Raw genomic sequence first — 22146 nt, 5'->3', positions numbered from 1 at the left:
CATAGTGAGATCTATCCAGTGGGCTAATGCCCAAAAAACAAAGACAATACGATAGTATGGATATGATGAGATGTAATGTAATGGAATGATCTGTTAGCAAGGTTCGACTAACGTTTGGAAAGTAGTACAGCTTAGACAGTTCCCCTATTAATGCAGTGACTCTGTACACCCTTGGCTGAGATAAGTCTGATGAACAGTCTCCTGCAAAAACGCGGAGAAAAGCCCAGGAATAGGAGTAGGGAGGTTTTTAAAAAATTGTCACCGTTCTAAGTAGGTGGCGCTTCAGAGGCGAACCTCTGTAAAAGTATATGTATAAGAAAAATATGACTAATTACCTTATGTTTCACCTATTATCGTTTCATTGTAGGTTTTAAATGATATGGAGATTAGAAAAATTGGAATTCGTTAACTGTACTTTATATAACTAATTAATAATATCATTTTTTAACTTCCATTACTATTTGAACGAGAAAGTAACAAAGTACTAATTTATAAATGATGGTGGTCTGTGTCTAATTCCAAATTTCACTCTGTGAGAAAGAATCAAATATTGAATAAAGAAATCTATATAGTCGTAAATGCATGTACTTTTGAAAGGTAATGATCACATATCAAAATTTGTGTTGCTTCTCAGAATGTTTCTGTGTTAATTACGATTTGTTTGTTTCCCTTACGTGTGTGTTCATGCCCCAAGCTTTGTTGGCGAATTTTCTTAACATCGTGTATATTGTCGAAACAGCCTACCTTCTTTAATTAGAGATTTAATACTACTCAGTAAGAACATACTAACAAAGCACGGTGTATCTGAGATCAACATTCTGTAATATGACATCAGATACACTGACAACGTTACGAATTTTTCGAGAGACTACGTATGTTATCTGGAAGTTACTAGCCTAGTTTCTTTATAACATTTAAAAATTAATTATGATTATAATATTAGTAGTAGGATCAAGTTTCGAATATCCACTTACATATAAATTTAAACTGTTTAATGGTGCAAAGGTATGAGGACTTTCTATACAAAATCTTTTTCCTAAAATATTTACTCGCATAAAACAAATTGCAAGTAAACATACATTTATGCATAGTCTCTAAATAGCATAAAATAATAATAATATGACCTAATACCGTTCAGAAGATACATTTTAAAGAATCCTCTGGAGACAACAGTAATAAGTAGGCCTATACTTTGATAAAAATCGAATTTTATTTTGAAATCATAATATAGTAATAGAATGCAGTTTTCTTTGTGTTTGTACATAAATTCAAGGAATATTTTCATTTTGGGGAATCTTCTCGGTAAATATTTTAGCTGGAATTTAGCCATCACTATATTGGGCGTTGTCTAAAAGTCCTCTCACATTGGGTAACTCTATTGTTATCAGAGTTACAACAAAAAGAGAGAAAACCATCTCCAAATAAGATATTTTCTATATAAAGTGAAGGAATTTATTTTTTAATTCCGACGAGCTGTTTGGGCTCTGACGTTTCCATTTACCCAGACCCGCAACACAAGTAAATAAAGGTATTTCCTTTTACGTTGGCTTGACGATGGTCAGTCCCCATGTCAAACAGTAATTTCATTTCATTCCTTGTTTCTTTCGAAGGCAAGGGCTTAAATTACCCATCTTTGCCTCTCTAAAAATTTAATTTCCAAGACCATCTCCGTTAAAATTCCTCTACCATTTTTTTTTTGTCGTCATCCCGTTTAAAGGGTAACGCCCTTTCTTCGGGTCTTAATTAGAGCCTTGTAGGAAGGAATATATTCGCAAAAATGTCAACATAAATGGTTATTCCTATAACAAAACAAGATAGTATCTAAATTAGTTGATTAACTTGTCACAAAATCTTGTTAAAGTTAAACCTTATTTGCAGGTTTGTAATCAAACTGTCGATTTAGTGTTTATGCAAAGCTGTGCTGCTATCTATGAATTACGTTTTAGCTATGAAGTTAAGCTGTGATGTAAATGTTACAAGAATATTACCATTGTCACGCTTAAGGCAAATGTACATTTAAGCGTCCCTTGAGTACTTGCCATGCGATCAGGGTTGAATTTAAGGTAGCGCGCGGGGGAATCCCCCCCAAGAAAATTCATTTCCCCCCGGAGAAACTCAAGAAATTTCAGTCACAAAATGTAGAAACTACTTCACCAATTATTTGCTTTTCTTTCCGTGCACGTGCAGACGAAATCCGGTCTCTCAATATACATATAAATGACGTAGACCCGGTAGGCGTTCTATATAAATATTAAACATGTAATATCTAAGATAGAATACCAAATAGTCAATAAAACTTGTATTTCTTAACGTTATGACCGAGTTTGGCAGAACACGAAATTGTTAACTGTTGAAGAAAGGTTTGTATTTTAGTAGGTACTATACTTCCGGCCTATAGTATATATTAGTAGGTAGCACTAGCAGAGATTCAGATAGGAAAGGAAAGATAGGGAAGATCTTTCGATCATTCCATATGTTCTCTGATGTCAGCAGACTTCAGTTCTTGAAAATGTACAGTTCTTGCATTATTTGAAATACAGCGCCTAAATCTTATTTCGCGCATCGGAAATAACAGACGTAAATGTGATTTACGATTGTTAAAGTAAACACACGTTTCTTTAATTAAAAATAAGTCAGTTAAAGAGTGAGATTCAGAGGGATCAGGGAGGAACAGTTATCCCTCCTGGGTTAGAGATTTATATAGAATTCATCAATATGATAGTAGTATATAAGTGAAAGAATGCTATTGAAGGTGATGAAGATCCTGCTTAGTGCCGTGCCATGGGGGAGGGGCAAGCGGGGCAACGGCCCCGGGCGCCGAAGTAAGGGGCGAAAAATTCGGGAGGGAAAAAGAAAAGAAAAGAAGGAAAGAAAAACAGAGGAATGAAACACATGTGCACAAATAAAAAATAAAAGGAAAAAAATAATAAATAAAAAGTGCTCAAAATCAAGGAAAAGCAGGGTTTACTTTTTAAAATTTTCTTACCTTTCGTGGCTGGTCTGTCGACCTCACTCATATATACGGGGGTGCCGTCGTATACTCTCGCAATACTCTCGATCGATACTTATTTCGATCTATCAGTCGTGACGTACCACACGTCAGAACGACTGCTTTTTGCTACCTTCCTGCTCCTCATCCCGGGTTTTTTCTCTTGCCTTACTTCCGAGCACTATACGTCAGACTAATCCAGCCAAGGGCGCTAGTGCTACGAGTTTGGCACCTGAAACTACTCAACCTTGACGGCTATCCAAACGGGTCGTCTCACCTTACATTTTTCATCTCATAGCATCCTATCATCGTATTTACTAGTTTGGCACAGCTTTGTGCCTCTTGATCGGCTTCTCTAATGGCGGACCCTGGCTTAGTTTCTGGACAATCCTTAGAATGTCGTCACGATTTTTTACCGCCAGTTATCCCTAGTCCCGCTGGTCACACTGCGAAGGTAGAGAAGCGGAAAGACCGCAAGGAGAGACATCGCCAAAACTCCGAATGCTCTACTGCTTCCGCAGCTTCTGGCACTTCAACTCGGACGAGGTCTCGATCACCTCAGAGTCGTACGAGTTTTGCTGCCAAGGTAAAACATTCACCACCAGCTAAGAAACAACACTTTGTTTCCGCTTCTGAATCTTCAGATATGGAAGCCGAAGGCACTTCAGCAGTACGCAAAACATCTGAACAAATCATTCTTTCATCAAACGCTACTCCATCTCTGCACTCTTTCCTGCTCCAACACTACGACTCTAAGTTCTCCAACGAAAAACTCATCATCTTGCAATTACGAAAATATCTACCTAGCCTCCCACTTCACGAAGTAGTAAAAACACGCAATGGCTATATCTTTAAATCTCCAGATCCAAATTTCGCAACTACTGTTCGCAACAAAGCATCCTTTGAAATCTTCGGAAAACAATCAATCCTCACCAACCTCCAATCTTCTCGTCGTAAACAACCTCCTCCCCCGAAGCGACCCCCCATGTTATCTGTTGTAATTCGAGGAGTCGATCCTACCTATTCAGATGAGGAAATTACGGATGAATTGCAATCCGAAGGACACACGATTCACAAAATCATCCGCATTCGTAACAACAGCGGTGTCACCTACATGGTGCGTGTCCTTACACCATCACAGGAAACTATTGACCGCCTTCTTACCCAAGGTGCATACATCTATAAACGCAGACACCGCGTAGAACCTTCTCGGTCACCTGCACCTATGCCACTCAGGTGTGAGAAATGTCAGGCGTACAACAGCCATTCGACGGCTCAATGTACAAACCCTGCTGTTTGTGGCTATTGTTCCGGTCCACACCAAACACGTCTCTGTCCGAATATGCAACTCCCTCCTCAGTGTTCTACCTGCAAAGATCAGCATCCTTCTTATAGCTACAAATGTAAAAGTAAACCTCTTCCTGACCAGGCACATCCTGAATTAGTGGCCCCCTTACGCACACAGTCAACCTCAACAAACACAGATCAGCATGTTGATGATCCCGTGACAGTAGGCAAATTGTTGGAATTCCTTACACTTGCTCTTCAGAATATTCACCCCTTTCATAGACAGCATGTTCTCCAACAACTCACCTTAGCAGCAAAACAAATGTTTAACATTTCTCTCTATGCTACGTATTCAAATAATTACGTTCATTTTCATACCATTCGATACGAAACTACTGTCTAACTTCATACGCATCATGGATTTAAACTTTTTATTTCTCAACATCCGCTCACTCCCTAAAAACAAAGACCTTTTCCAGGCAGTACTATTAGAAGAGCATGTCACTGTCTTTCTTCTAAACGAAACATTTCTTAAAAAGTCCATCACGTGCAGAATCCCTCGCTATGACTTGATCCGACATGACAATACCCTGCCAACCCTTCGCGCTAACGGTGGAGCTGCTATTGGGTTTCGCAATAACCTGCCATACAGACAGCACTCTTGTCCTCACCTTCAATTACCTGAATATGTCATCACCACCATTTATTTCAAGTCCATAGAAATTACGTTCGCTACAATCTATGTTCGACCTGGCAATCCCATTCCAACCGCCTTCTTTTCATATATATCAGATACATACAAACATTTCATTATCCTTGCAGATATAAACCTTCACAGTCGATCAGCCCAGGAACGCATTCAGTTTTGTGACTTCATCACCACTCATACTACTGGCATACTACTTGCACTTCCTTCTCCTACCCGACCGATCTCAAACACTACGCCAGACATCGCACTTACTTCCAATACATTAGCTACTCACTGCACTGTCACAGTCTTAGATTTGCTCGGTAGCGATCATGCTCCTATCAAACTGACCTACCATACAGGTCTTGCATGTCCATCACGTTTGCCTACTTTTGGAGTCACTCCTCGATATGACAAGGCCGACTGGCTTAGCTATCGTTCTTATATATCTTCTACCATAGAACCCTACCAAGCCCCAGTCACTTCTGATGATCTTACTGTACAAATTGGCACTCTCACTACAGCAATCCAGCGTGCATCTACCCTCTATATCCCGCAGTCTTCATCCGTTCCATTTCGCCCCAAACTTCCACCCCATTATCTTGCTCTGGTTCGACGCTCTCGCCAATGCTACCGCGATTACCTTCGCACACATAATCCTGATGCACTTGCACTTCATCATCAATTGCAGCGTACTGTCCGGAATTATCTCTCCGCCTATAAACAACGTCAGTGGATTAAAACATGCAATAGTCTAGCAGAAACTTCACATCCAACAATCTATTGGAAGCGTTTCAATGCTTTATGTGGCAAAACCACTAAGACAACATATCCTCTCCTTGTCCATGATAAGCCGCTCCAATCAGATCTAGACATCTCAAATGCTTTCGCTGATCATCTTCAAAGCATTTTTACGCCCTTAGCTTCCGATCATACCTACCGCACTCATCCTACTGCTCAAGTCAACACTGATTCACCTCAATTACAGCCCAACATCACTCACACTCTTCCGCAGCATGTACTTACTGTTCCCATTACACCTAATGAAATCACCGCTGTACTACGCCGCAAGAGAAACACCGCTCCCGGATTCGATGGCATCACTTATAGACATATTAAAGAATGTCCATTTGCTCTTCTCTCACTTCTTGCTCTTATATACACCTTTATTCTCCGCACCGGTCTCTTTCCCACTGACTGGAAGGTTTCGAAAACACTCATGTTTCTCAAACCTAAAAAACCACCGTCCGATGTTGCATCCTATAGGCCAATACAACTCACCTCCACCTTCAGTAAAATTTTCGAACGAATCCTGGTTAAAAGATTACACCCATACTTAAACGATCATCATATCATTCCAACACATCAAGCTGGCTTTCGGCCCTCATATTCAATTAACGACCAGCTCCTTCGTCTTACATCACTTATCACCAATCACTATAACTCTATTCAGCAATCTTGTCTGGTTCTCTTCGACCTTGAAAAGGCGTTTGATAAAGTTTGGCACCTAGGGCTCATCTATAAACTTATCAAATTACGATTTCCTGTTGCATATATCCGGCTTATCTTTCATTTCCTTACCTGCCGTCTTGCCTATGTTGCCATCAACGATCAGCTGTCACACCCGATCTTCTTGTTATCAGGCGTTCCACAGGGTTCGGCATTATCACCACTCCTCTATCTGCTTTTTGTAGCCGACTTTCCTGAACTACCTCCGCACGTCTCTTTATTCCAATACGCCGATGATACTGCATTTCTTGCCCTCTGTCGCACAATAGCACAAATCAATCTTACTCTTCAGGAAGCAATTAATCGTTTCACGGACTGGTGCCACACTTGGCAACTAACCATCAATGCCGCCAAGACACAAGCCATCGTTTTCATTCCACCACGAAAACGTACGAAGGTCCATCGGAATCCTTCCAAGCTATCCTTACAAGTCAATGACGTACCGTTACATCCTACCAAAACAGTTACCTATCTAGGCATCACATTCGACCACCACCTCACCTGGACACCACATCTCAACTCAGTCAAGGCAAAAGCATATAACAGACTTAATCTTCTGAAGCGTTTAACAGGTACCACCTGGGGTCTCTCTTCGAATCTTGTTCTTAACACCTACAAAGTCTTTCTTAGGCCAGTTCTTACGTATGGCTTTCCGGCTTGGATTTCCGCTTCTTCTTCCTACTATGACAAACTAGCAATTTTTGAACGACATGCTTTTCGTATTGCCTTCCGAATCACTCTGCCTAGTCCGACTCGTGATCTCTATTCCTTGATATCATTTCCTACTCTCCGCTATCACCTTGAAGCACTCCGTTTAAAGTTCATCACTCAACGTTACACCCATCATCAACCTCTTCTCTTTGACACAATGCATCACCTTGCACTTCACTCTGCTCCCGCTAGATACCATTATACCCCACTTCATCTTCTGTTTACATTATACTGCTACACCGTACCACCAGACCACCTCGATAGACAACTCCTTGACGACTATCGCCTGCATGTTCATCTCCCTCATATTTTTCCATCATTTTGTGCACAGTGATTCCATCATTACTAACAGGGCTCACCACGTTCTCATCAGCCTAGAGAAGCCCCTAGGCAGAAGATAACCGCATTTGTCTCTCTAACACTCCTTATGATGTGTTGTGGCGTCAAGTGCACTTCATTTCATCTCTCATCTCCATCAGTGCTTATGATTTCTACTTTGTATCTTAGTTATCCCTACATTCGTCCGTTTTTTTTTCTTGTTACTTGTTTTAAGTTCCTTCATTTACTGTATTATTTTCGCTCTTATATATTATTAATTTAGATAGTTTGTAATTACTCGTTTCTTTATCCGTATTCTTTCATTTAATGTATTATTCTTTTGTTATTTCGATAGTACTGTACAATGTATAGTTCCTTCTACCTCTGCTCTATGTTTATGATCGCAAAGATCATAAAGACCTTTTAAGATGAAATAAAGTTATCAATAAAACAGCCCATAGCCCATCCATCCATTTCCAAACTCCTACTAGACCTATAACTTCCCTTCCCTAAAAGAGGGTGTAGCCCTCTGACAGGTTGCTAGCCTAAGGCTAGCCTTTAAAAAAAAATATATACTCTCGCCCCAAGCGCTGATTTTCCACGATACGGCACTAATCCTACTGAAGATTTCGTAAACTATTGATCTGTATACAGTGAAGAAACCAAGTCTAATATGCTCGATTTAGAACCAGTAGTGTGAGAAAGAATGATAACTTTTTGTTAAGATATTCCTATGTATGTTTGTTTTAGGACAGAAAATATTTGAGTTATTTAAATCTTTTTAAAAACATCTACATTAGTAACAAACAGTAACTACTGAATATAGGAAATAATAACAAAAATAGCTACCGTAAATAGCAGTTAAACTTTAGTGTAAAATATTTTTGCCAATCTTTATTTAATGTTTTAGATAAAATTAAACGATTGTTTTCTTATTATTATAATCTCGCATTGAATATTCATCAGCAATTAGGTAAGATGTGAATGAGAATTGAATTGTTAAATATGCTGCTTTCTTGCAAAAATACAGAAAAACAACCCCCTCCGAGGAGTTGACATTCCCCCCGGGTGAAAATGTCTGAATTCAACACTGCTTGCGATGTGCCTGAATAGTCAATTGAGAAACTTCTTTAAGTACGGTACTACGCGTAACACATCTTTCTGTTGGCTACACATAGAAATCACAAGCAATGGACGCTTTCATGAAAATCTGCCCTTAATCTTACATATTTAAAATATGCATATGTTTTGTGTGAGTGTCCGCCAGCTTTATATAACCTCTAGAACAGTGGTTCTCAAACTTTCCGATAACGCGAACTCCTGTGCATTCGTAAAGTGATCCGCGAACCCCCTTGTAATGCTATCAGAAATATCACATGGTATTAAAAACTATACTGATTAAAATCACAACTGACAAGAAAAAGTTAAAGAAAAACATTGCAATAATTAATTTTACAATAACTTTCAAGACTGAAAATTAATGTACTTTTTTAAAAAGGAAAGTCACCTGATAAACAATGTTTTCAAATATGGCGTCACTAATTTGAGGAATGAAATTCTTTCTGTTTTTCCATCCGGAATAAGTTTTGTCACCATTTAATGTTAAGTCCGATTCCACATTAAAACGATTTTGCTTTCAGACTTTAATACTGCAAAAAGCAGAAAAGGTATATTCACGTAAGTGAGTGGTAGGGAAACACATCGAATATTGCAATGCCTTTTTAGACAACTCCTCATACTTACAGGGCAGACATTTAGAAAAGTAGGAAAACATTTAAGTATACAAACGTAAGTATACTTTCTAATTGCTTTGTTTTTAGTAACTGAAAATAAGTAGTTCTTGCATAACAGCTGTGAATTCCATTTTATTATAACACATTTCAAATTTTAGGCGTCGCGGACCCCCTGTATAATTCCCACGGACATTCAGAGGTTCGCGTACCCCACTTTGAGAACCATTGTTCTATAACAAGGATGTCACGTAAGAACTGTGTGTAACAGAGCAAGGGAGACAAGTAGTCCACACTGTAGTGTCACGGAAGGCGGAGGGGATTGTTAATTAAATGATATTTCTAGTTGGGTTGGAAATCCTCGTCCCTTTTAGTACGAAGGCTATGCCAGACAAGGACTACCTGCAATCCGTGCTACACCACTTCTTAATGGGAATAGAAACCACGTCTGTGGAAGACATTATAACATAAAACTTTATTTTTTCGGGGGGGGGGGGGAAGTGCTTATTTTGTCCTATTGCTTAACGGTTGTAACAAAGCAACGCAAGATTTTTGTTGTTGTTGTTGATAATAGTAGTTATATTGAATTTTCACTTTCTGTTGCGTTGCGTTCCGTTGCGTTATGCAAATTTTGTAAAAGATGGGAACGATAAATATCCACTGATACCTGCAATTACCGAGGGAGCTACGTATTTAGTATTACAGTATGAACTGAGGTTTATATTATTGTATCGAAGAGAGAGTCAGGTAAAACAATCTACGTTCTTTGTTTTCTCTTTTTCTATTCCTCCTCTAAACGGGTTGATTGACCTGAATCTTATTTTGAATGGCCGGTAACTCGTAGTGAATATAAGAATTTTGTTTAAAGGATAGTAAGCTGTTTCGCTTTATATTTGTATTTTAACCATTGTTACGTTTATTGAGTTAATAGCCGTCAATACTTAACATAATTTATGGACAAAACAAAATGGAAGAATGTTATTAATTAAAACATGTTTATAAAAATATTTATAAAAGTTTGCTTTTTACGCACTAATGTATTACCCTAACAGCAGAAGGGATCTACTTAATATGCTTCAGGGTCAATATAATGGTACACCATCGAAGTCCCAAATTGTCACTATGTGAAATTACACTGTTTGAATGTTCATATACAGCGCATCAGAAAACGTTCTAATTCATACAATCAGTGGCGTATTTACGATTTTGTTTCGGGAGGGGCTATGCTAACTTTCGGGGGAGCCTTTGCCTGGAAAAGTGAAAATTCTGCAAGATATTTCATTTACTTTACTATACTAAGTAAGATTCCGGGTTGGTGGCTTAAGCCCGGAAGCCACCCCCCTAAATACGCCACTGCATACAATATAAATGAATGATAAAGAGTTTGTATTTTTTTTTAATATTTTATTTCAAAACTACTGACAATAATGATGGCTGATGATGATGTATTGAACTGAAAGACCAGGTTTATTAGAATGATTACTAGTAATCAGTAATCTGTCCATTGACTCTATTGGTCAGAAGAAATTATTAATATATTGATTCTTGTTACTGATTTAGCAGAATTCAAATAACGTTAGCTACGTATAATGAAATTTTGTAGAAGGAACATGCCAATGTAAGATTTATGTAAGTGTAAATGTTAAACAACCTGAAATTACTTGTCTTCAACCTTAAATAAAAGTGAATATAAATAAGATTGCTTTCTTACATCCTATACTAGGACGCAGACCACAGATCAAAAATCCTCGCAGGCTCCACTTTTACCATTACATAAATCACGCGATAAAATACTTGATAACCTCTTTTCGGTAATCTTGGATCCTGACATCATATTCTTGAAAACGTATCTCCTCTTGTTTTCATCTCCTCTTCTACAGTCATGCAGATAATCATACCCTTCGTCCAGTGTTTACAATGAACTTCTTCTTTCCACCGGTCAGACATCGTTCATACAGTTTTCATCAGTTGGTAAGATATTCGTGGACATTTCTTAGCAAGAACTTATGAAGTCACGCCTTCTCTTGCTTTATCAATCTCAAATGGCGGTGAATGATGCTGTGCACTCTGTCATACGCTTTCTCTAGAGATGAAAACCATATAAAGGATCTTCTGGTATTGTCTGTACTTTTCCATTAGCATCCTAAGTGCAAACATTGCATCCGTTGTCGATCGCCCTGGCAAGAAACAAAATTGCTTTTTTTATAATTTGAGTCTCTTCTCTCAATATTCGTTCTATCATTCCTTCCCAGAACTTCATTGGATGACTCATAAGTTTTGTTGCACTTCAGTTGCCACATTCTTAAGCGGTACATTGTAGCTAATTCTCCATTCGGTTGACATATTTCTGTTTCCAATATCCTATTAAAAGTTCAAGTACATAAGCCTTTCCATGCTTCTGATATAGTCACAATTTTGTACATAATGTAGCGGTACAATTTCGATGTCTTTAAATTTTGAAAGCAAATTATTAATTTACTTACATTATCTGAAAATCGATTTCAAAATGAAATACTGAAACTTGAAAATGATTTACCATGAACCTCCCAACACTGTCTTCCTCAAATATTATTGATACCCTCATTCAGACTGACCCACACTTAACTCCCTTATTTACTCTCATTCGCCCATACACTCCCTATCACCTTATCACACTCAAATTCTATCACAGTTTGCTTGTTATAATTTTCTTCCGGTCTAATAGTTTTATCCTTTGCTACATTTGTATATAAGCAAACGTGGTCAACGGAAAATAAAACATTTTTGAGATGTCTTCTAGTTTATATTGTCTTATATTCTGTTCTCTTTTCTAACGCTCTCGCCTTCGGTGCGAGCGGTCCCGGGTTCGTTTCTCGGTGATAAAAGTGTAAATAGGTTTTCCAGGACACCCATTCTGAATGAGGTTTTCCTGCCTTTTCCTCATTCACAACCATCAAATGCCAGGGTGGACCCTAACTTATAAGTCCCAGGGGGTCTTTCTTCCTTCCCTTTTCCCAGGATAGTGCGCTTAGCGAGGGACGTCATCCGGGCTAAATGGATTAAATGGCCATAGATGCCGTAAGCCCATAAATATAAATTATAAATCCATTCAGTTTTTTTTTCTTTCGAGAGACGATAAGAAAGAGGAGAGTATGGTCATCAGGAAAAGATCGAGTTCGAAATATCAATGGATTTACATGTTTTAAAGCCTCTACATATTCAAAAAGTAGTTTATTGTTAGGCTATATTTATTAACATTTGTCTGTCAATTCTTCTCCATTTATAACACATCGCTACTAAATTTAAAAAATAATGTTTTATGGAATTCTTCGTGGGGAAAGTCAAATTTTCTCGAATGACATCTTACGTTGTGGAGTAAAACTCCATTCCTTGGTCTGGGCTTATGTGGTTTCGACTCCAAGTGAAGTTCTAGATCCACGTCTGATATAGTGTCATTGCTAAGAGAGATACTAAACTCCAAATCATCAAAGACAATAATGAAAGCCTGCACTTAACTTCGCTACTCATGCAAGGAGTGGAGTGTGATACTAGACCCAACAAAGTCTCGGCTGATTTAAAAATGACGGAACAATTGCATTCAGGCATGCAACCCCTATATATATTATATAACTACATTCATTATTCACTATTCATTATATCCCTCACTACAGTTACTTTTTATAATAATAATAATAATAATAATAATAATAATAATAATAATAATAATAATAATAATAATAAAGAAGAAGAAGAAGAAGAACTGTCTATCGTTTCACCATGTGTAACTAGTGTTAAAATAATTCCTAAATTTCAGACGTGGACCTACTGATTAACCACTTGATCTTCCACCGGGAATCGAAGCCGGGTCTTCCACGCCAAAATCGCGTACGCTAACCGCTTACCCAGTACAGACCTCGTGATGTTATACGATTCCACGCCATAGCTAAATCCAGTACTTCCATTGCTAAACAGAAATTTAAGATCTGGTTAGATATAACAGTAAAAGAATTAAAGTGTTTGAAGCACAGTAACTAAATGACAAATGCCTTCTTTCAAACCAATTAAAGCACTTAATACAGAATAGTTTTTTCAACTGTTTTAAAATTCTAAGCGCTAATGACCAAATGCTTATTTTAAGCATTCAAAGCCATCTGACTCTCTTTGAGAAAAAAGATTAAAGATAATGTTAAAAAATAGAGGAATATGATAAAATATCTAAATTTTTATCTATTTTATTTACAATTGATAACAGTGACGTACGCAAAGGGAAGTTCCAGGATTTATTTCCCCTTTAGCGTCGTATTACGCAAAATCAACATTTAACTTCTTAAGGAATTTGTACGAATGCCTGAAATGACATGCACTTGGAAGCTTGATTGTTTCCTTGACAAGATTCCGCGTTCTTCGAAGTCTACATCTAAACAAAAGGTTAGATTTAGAAGAAAGTTAATAAAAATCTGATGAAGAAAGAGGTCTGTACTATATTGTTAAACCTAAGATTAGAAAGGTGGTGGCTTCGTGATATTGAGTGGCGACAAGAAAGGTATAATTTTCTGCAGTGTCTGTAATCTACAAAGTTTGCTAAAGATATATCCTTTGCGTACTCCAACGGATATTTTTTTACATCTATTTTAAATTTCTATGGAAAGAAGAAAATAATAGAAAGTGTTCAGATAAAAAAAGCAGAAGGAATTAATATAAATATAACCAAGAAAGTTCTGTCTCGTTTTCACTCGCCACCTTCGAACATCGATATGTCAGCTAAGACGTTCCTGGAAGATCAAAAATAGTCCCCATTAACATCGGTGGAAGTTGGTAGACCATAAAGTGAAGAAGGCTTCAAGTGCATTTTGCAGTTCTATTACGGATTTAAACTGGTGTCCTCTAAGATGATTGTTCAAGGAATGGAACAGGTAATAATTTGAGTATGTCATGTCATGGGAGTATGGCGGATGTAACACTATTTCACATCCAAGGCGTAGGGTGGTGCCCTGGGTCATCCTAGCCACGCAGTGCCTACCATTTAAAAAGATAGTTAAAAATGGTTTCACTCACGTAAAATATGTCTTTAAATATAGCAAGCAAGAATCAAAAATCGGGAAGAAATGGATCTTAATGGATCCTACTGAAAGATGACAGTTCCTCTTTATATGCCTATATTTAAGTAGCCCAGTACCAAAAAGTAAACAGGTACCGTTATGTACTAAATTTATTTTAGAAACTCCGTGTTCTTCTTTCTGGGTGTGATGTCAGACGGTCGGGTAGGTCATTAGGGGTTGAAGAGTTGATTAAGTGTATGTTTGGTTTGGAAAGTTCCTATGTTTCTTTTTTTAGCTGTGATTACATGTGTATATCGTTGGAAAGGTCGTGTCCTCTTTTTCGAGTGTGTATATTGAATATTTTTAAAAATAATAATGGAAATTTAAATTTAAATTTTAATTGGTTCGATTTGAATTAAACCTGTTGATATGTTAGTTAATTAGAATATTGGTAGATATGATGAAACGTTATTCTGTATCACTTACTTCCGTAGCAGTGGTTAAATTAATAATAATATTGAATATATTTACATTATTGACATTGAGATGAAGACCCATGTTCGAATCTCGTATTATACAGATGGTTTTTGACTAATAGAAACTCACATTGAGATATATATATAATTTGGAAAAATGAAATATTTGAGTCCCACGGTTATGCCGGTTAGGCTAAAGGAGATGTTGATTATTTTATTTGTTCGTTTCTTCTTTTTATATTCTCCTAATAAATTAGTCGGAGCAACTTATTTTACGGATCGATTTCTATTTTTTTATTGGGTTGTTTGCTGTGCAAACTAATTATTTATTTAACCTTTCGTAATAAATTACTCGAACAATATGTGAGTATACTAATTATTTATACTCTCCTAATAAATTAGTCGTAGCAACTTATTTTGGGAGGAAACCATTTTATAAAAGGTATTGAAAAATATATATATATTATAAAAGTTTATGTGGTGGGTACTGAGAATGAACCCGGGACCCTTAGCACCAGGACCAGAGGTGAACAATGTATGATGGATGGGAAATATTTATTTATTCATGCGGGACACATTGTGGATTTTCCTTATGAAAGACGTCGTGTACAAAATATGTATACTCCGGGACGATACGCCATGCTGGTACATATACAGACCGTGTTTTCCGTACATCTTTTGCTGGTGAACTCAAGACATGAACTGAACTTTTCGCGCGCTTTTGGAAAACCGGTTGGGTAAGAGTGATGATGATGATGTGTGCTTGCAGGGCGTTGCTAAAACTTGAATTCAAATACAAAGGAAGACCGTTGACACGTTTGGTAAACATCACAGAATACAACCAGACTAATAGAAATAACTTTATTGCCGCAGTAGGTGAACAAAAGACATTGTCGGTGAAAAACATAAAAGAAAGATTGGGGATGTGGTAGGTGAGCATTTTGAAACATGTCCGTATGGTATTTAAGAATAGAAAAGAACTTTAATGTTGGGAATGCTGAACACGTGATTACCCTGCGGTTACGAAAGTACTTTAAATACAGGTTATAAGAAACAAAATATATAAAGATACATCATGCAGTCGTATGAGAAGAAGGATCTTTGCAATAGCAATACTAAAGCAATATCCGATGCTGAAACAGAAATACACGAATCATCGTCAGATGAAGAATTTGATTTTGACGCAATGGATTCACCGGCGCTAACAGTTTCACCAACACCACCATCATTTCCAGTTGTATTATCAAGAACATCACGATTTTGGGCTTTAGATTGTTGTTGTAATAGTAAAAAAGTGGATCGCGAATGTATAAAGAAGGCTATTGAAAAATGGAATTTTAATGAAACACTAATATGTGAGGGATGTACGGCAGGATCTAATCATGATTTTGCTCATGATTGTATGACTATGCGTCCAGAATTATTGTAACCAGCGCTTGGAGTATTATAGCAAGTCCTAGTGTTGAAGATGATGCGTTTTATTTGTACGCAAACACGCATATTATCGGACTATTAACAAGAGAAAAAATTTATGATACCTATGTGGAATTACTAAGTGATACAGACTACTTACCGGAATTCTTAGAGATTTTCATAAGAAAAGACAAACGGAAAGCGAATATTTCAGATTGAAAAAATGTATTCGAATAGTGCTAGTGTTTCATGTGTGCTATGTACTGGTGAAAACATTAATGTGAACTGTGTATTAAAAACTATAAAAGTATACTTACACAACAATAATCCAATGGAATGCGTGGAATTAAAGTTAAATCTTCCTCATCAATGTAGACATTTTCATAATTCTGGATCATTTGCAGTGAAGTATTTATCTCTTGATAAAACTCTTAGTGAACTCTTTGAAGTGTTTGAACAAGAACATAGTGAAATCTCATTTCTATGCTTTATGCATAAAACTTGTGATCTTTTACAAAATACAGAATTTGTTGGACAGATAATTCCGTTTTTTATTTTTCATACAAATGAAATTTCACCGTGTGTAAATCAGTATATTATCGATATTCAAGGTTTTAAAATGTCCGATAACGAATTTATTATTCGTGAGTTTTGTTTAGCTGCATGCGATGATACAGTAAATTTAAATTGTTTGGTAAAATCAAAAGTAGAATATAATTTATTATCACTAGGATGCCAAAAACAGATTGACTGGTTAACATTAAATTTGCATGGATTGAAATGGAATAGCAAAACTGGATATACTGTATCATGCATACGAAACCTTGTATATCAATTATGCGCAAAGAATTCAACCTTTTATTGTAAAGGTTTAGAGAAATCTCTTTGGATTTAAAGAATATTTGCATTAGATAATGTCATTGATTTAGAAACAAAACGTTGTCTTTCATTAAATGAATTATGTGGAAATACATTTAATGAATATTGTTCTTTTCACACAACTATAGTAAAGAAATCAGGATGTGCATATCGTAATGCACAACAGTTGAATTATTGGTGAAAAATATGAAAGATCAACAGCATTAACTAATGCATTATCAAGATTGTAAAGAGGAATTGTAAAAAAATGCATGGGTGTAAGTTTTAAAAATTTATTGTAAATTAAAAAATGTAAATTAAAAGAATGTAAATATATAATAAAAATAAAAAATAAAAAAAATATTTGTTTTCTTTTTAAAAATTTGTTTACATGTTTACGAACGATATCATCATTCTTTTTCAAACAAGTTAAAACACTTTTCAAATGATTGAGTGCGAATAATATGATGCAGAAAGTATAAGACAAAATAGCCACATAACACAGAATTATCATGTTGATATTGTTGAATATTTGTAAAGTACATTTTAGTATTTCTCGACAAAAAGTTTTTTATTTCCTTGGGAATGTCCATAGCAAGACTGTCAAAGTAGAAACCATGTTTTTTCTTATTGATGTACACTGCAACCCAGTGGGAACCAGCAGAATCAGATGTATCAAGATTAATCACAAGTGCCACAGGAGGTTTTACCGTTACAGGAAGTTTGTCAATAGGGTAAATTTCAGTAACACTTGCACCAGTTACTTTATCACTTAGTAACACTTTTAATAATTCGTCACTATACATGATGAAGATTATTATTATTATCTTTAATTGTAGTAGGTATGTATTTATCACTGTTATTCACATGTAACACATAATCATACACTTTCACATATTCACTATACAGTAATGCCTCATGAACAGTACACCTATATTGTCCGAAACGATGCTTATTATGTGCACACCGATGAACGTGAAAACTTAATGCAGTATACTTTGGACAGTTTATTTCTTCCAAATTTGTAACTTCTCTTTGAAGAATTTCTTGAAGAAAACACTTTCTATTTATTCCGTATGTGTATATGGTTGTAGTATTTGAACAATATGTTTGAAGTATTTCCTTAAGATGTGAATATTCTACATCACCTTCGTGCCAGGTAATGCCACACAAATTCTCACCTAGATATTTGTTTGTACTTACGATTGGCTCAGCTAACTTATTTAAAGAAAATGGTGGTTTAAAAACCTAATTTTGAGAAAAGGCAACGTCAGGATTTACAATGGCTAGCTCTTTTATAATAAAGTCATGGTCGTTATCATGATACGCCAAGAAGTGAACAACAACCCTCATCGTACTCAACTGAATAAATTAGAAGGTGTTATGAGTATAAATATTTCTGTCTTTGTCTACTTGTGCTAAAGAATCGAATTGAGCGTACACAATGCATGTAACAGGCTCAGTTAAAGTTTCTGAAAATGATACTTTTAAATTTACAGGGAAATCGCGTACTACATCCCACGTGTTATCATCTAAAGTTCCTGTTGGAGATAGAATAAAAGCATACAGAGCATATCCGTTTGGATACTCATCAAGAGTAACAGTATGTGAATAATTTTGATAATATATACCAGTACCTGAAAGCAAAGTATAGTAACTTAGAAGGTATAAATTATTATTAAACTCAGAAGTGAGGGGGTTGGGAGGAAAGGGTTTTGAACCGATTTGTAATTGCAGTTTGTTAACGTTAAAGTTTCCAAATTCAATGAGATTAAGATGTGATTTCCCATTGAAGGCTGTGTTGGAGATGAAACCAATAATCAGGCCTTTAGGAACATTACCCAGTAAAAGATTATCAATGTTGTACGACTTTAGTTGTGCAGGTATAGTATAAGATCTTGTTTCCACTCTCGTCAGAGGTAACTTGGCTGTTTCCGAACTCATTCGTGTATTTAATTGCATAGTTAAATCTGCAGCCAAATCAATACGTCGTACATGAAGAATAATATCCTCAAGTGCAACTTTATAACTTGTATTTTCAGGAGACATTAAGCAAAAATTATCTTTACTACGATGTAGTTTTACAAGCAAACTTACTTTGTTAGGAAGCATACGATCTAAACTTACAATATCAGTATGAAGACGTCCATTCATTTCAAAAGATTTACTATTTTTCACCTTATTAGCACGTTTTTGAAAACCAGCATTTGTATTATCTAATTTACTAAAAATTTTTGCAGTATCTTTATGCCACATGGTACATGCTAAATGTGTTTGAGAAACATCATAATAATAATTTAATAATATTTCAATGTATGCACGATAAGGATAAGATCCTGATGAAGAACTAATTAATTTATCATTTAACGAAATATCAATTTGGCTAAATAAAGAATGTAAGAAATTATTTACGGGTGCAACAATATCATCATTAGCTAAAGTTGTACCATCAGCTTTAGTAATTTTACAACGTACATAAAGATATAGAAATGCGGAATGAATATATTCACCTGTTTCTCCTGGAATAACAAATTCAGTAGGTCCTTCTGAAGTTAATGTGGAAATAGGACGATAGTAGTGTATGTATGTATGTTTTATTACATTTTTCCCCCTTCCACCCCTAACTAGCAAAAAAAAACTACGAATCCACCACTGACTATTGCACTTTAACACAGAGGGATAACCCAAAGTGAGATCGCATAGGCTTTTATGACATTTAAAATCATAAAAACTTATATCTAAAAACTTATAACTAACTTACATCTAATACTTATAAGTAAAACTACAACTACTCTTCTTTAATCCCATAATGACCCCAAGCTAATGTATTTATACCATCTCGCATAATATATCTTTTATCATCTGAAGAATCTAGTGCTAGCTTATGAACGGTTATGCTATATATATCGTGCTTATAACTTCTAATGAGGTTTATGTCTTTATACGTTTTAACATTTTAAAATAAGCTTTCTTTATAATCATCAAACTGCAACTCCTTTGATATTACAGCTTTAGTTACTCCTTTAGACTTTTTCTCATCTTTATTTTCTATTCTATAAGCATACATCTTTGATCTCAATCCAATAAACTCCGTCATTATCTTACCTTTATTCTCATCTTTCATCTTACCTATTATTTTTTTGTTTATTAGTGCTAGTCCATATATATTATTTTCCTTATATTCACTCGTGTCAAACTGGTCAACTATTACTGCTATATCTTTATAAAAGTCTACACTCTCAATTTCATATATAAAGCTATCGGTATCCATGTAACATAAATCTATATTGTTTCCATATTTTGGCTTCATAGTGTTATAATGAAAATCATACATTAATAGTTTTGATAGTTCTAATACACTCATACCAACATATATTGGCTTATTAAATGTTAATCGCTCTTTTTTCATATGTATAGCATATAAATTCTCTGTAAATATTGTTCTGTAATCAAAATTAGGTTTTGCAATTAATTTTTCTACTCTTTCAGGATCACATTCTAATTGTATCGGCTGCCCCTTTCTAATATTTTCCATAGTCTTTCCAAATACTGAGTTATTCATGAGCTTATAAAAGTCTTCTTCAAACTTGTTTTTAGCTTGCGTTCTCATATTTGTATTTAAATCAATGTATTTCTTTAACCAGTCTGATTGTTTGAATTCTAATACTCTATGCTCTTTCTTTCATTCCATTCCAAGCGACATATATAGTTTTAAGTTCCTATAGTGAATTACATATCTTTCCTTATTATGAAGTGTCGTTAGTAGTTTTGATTGTTTAGATTCTGGTGGACACATGTTTTCTGGAGCTCATGGTAAATCAAAATTTTTTGTTGTGTAAATACTTCGGATATTCTAATCTACTAATATGTATCCAGTTTCTGAGTCATCTGGAATGTTCATTATATCTATGTAAGGTTTTATCCACTTAAAGTCTTTATAAGGCATGTATTGACTCATAGCCCATCCATATAAATTGTTTGCGTCTAAATATGCTAGATATGTTGAACACTCATCCTTATTATAATCTTGCATATATTTGTTGTTAACTTTTACATATCGTTTACTGCATTGTGAGATTCCTCCTCGTATATTTTTTTCTAACATTAGTATTTTCTCATAATCAGTCAACATTTCTAAGTTAATTTTAGTCATCTTTAACATCGCATCCCACGATAGGCCCGGTGCTGTATAATACCAAGCAGGATCTAATCCATATGCCTTTAAACACACATCTCTAAAGTTTTCAAATATATCTGTTAATTGAAGAACATCTGTTTTGTTATAATGTTCAGTTAAGTCCCTCACTAACTTCAGATCGAATTCTTTACAAACTCGAACATGAAGCTTATGACGTTCAGGACTCATTTTTCCTCCTGTTAATCTGTTTGTAAATTTGTCTGGAGATAGTGGAACGGGTTCTTATAATTTTTCAAATGAATCAACAAACTCAAACGGATAATCACCTTTAGTATTAACTAGATCAAGTTTATTAATCGGGAAAAACTTTAATGTTTCTCGAAATTGTTCTGGTTTTAAATTACTAGTTAACTCTGCTAAACTCTGGCATAAATCTAAATGAATCAACAAATCTTAAATTTATTCCATCTTTTTCTGGTCCTGCTTTTATATATTTTTCATATGTTATGTACCTTTCTTCATTATTAGCGATCAGTTTAATTTTCTGTGTATCATAAGCTAACTCCTTAATAAACAAATGCGTATCATAGCCAGTTGTGAAGAAATGCAGGAACAAACTTAGGATTTTTATAGTTTAAATTGCAATAACTGTGAGCTGCACCTCTAACTTTCCAGTTAAATGATCATGATCTCTTACTTTTGCTTTATTTTTATTTATCTTATACAAACATTTTCTTAATTCGTATTTCCATTCTTTTATTTTTTCACTCATATCATCTTTATCCTTGTAGAACTCTATTTTCTTCTTTAATATATTTATTTTTTTCTCAACAGCTGGTGGTAAGTCATTCAAGTTTTTCTCACATATATGACAAGTATCCGAACTGTTATAAGCTTCTATTTCCTCCTCACTAAGCGGGGTCATATCAACTACCCTGTTATATATTTCCATAATTTCTATTGCTTCTTTTTGTAACATTTCAATAAATACTTTCGCAGCATCTGGACCTA

Source organism: Thermobia domestica, chromosome 14, assembly GCF_964235325.1.
Source record: "Thermobia domestica chromosome 14, izTheDome1.hap1.1, whole genome shotgun sequence".
In the NCBI taxonomy this organism is placed as follows: domain Eukaryota; kingdom Metazoa; phylum Arthropoda; class Insecta; order Zygentoma; family Lepismatidae; genus Thermobia; species Thermobia domestica.
This window is presented reverse-complemented; position numbering follows the sequence as displayed.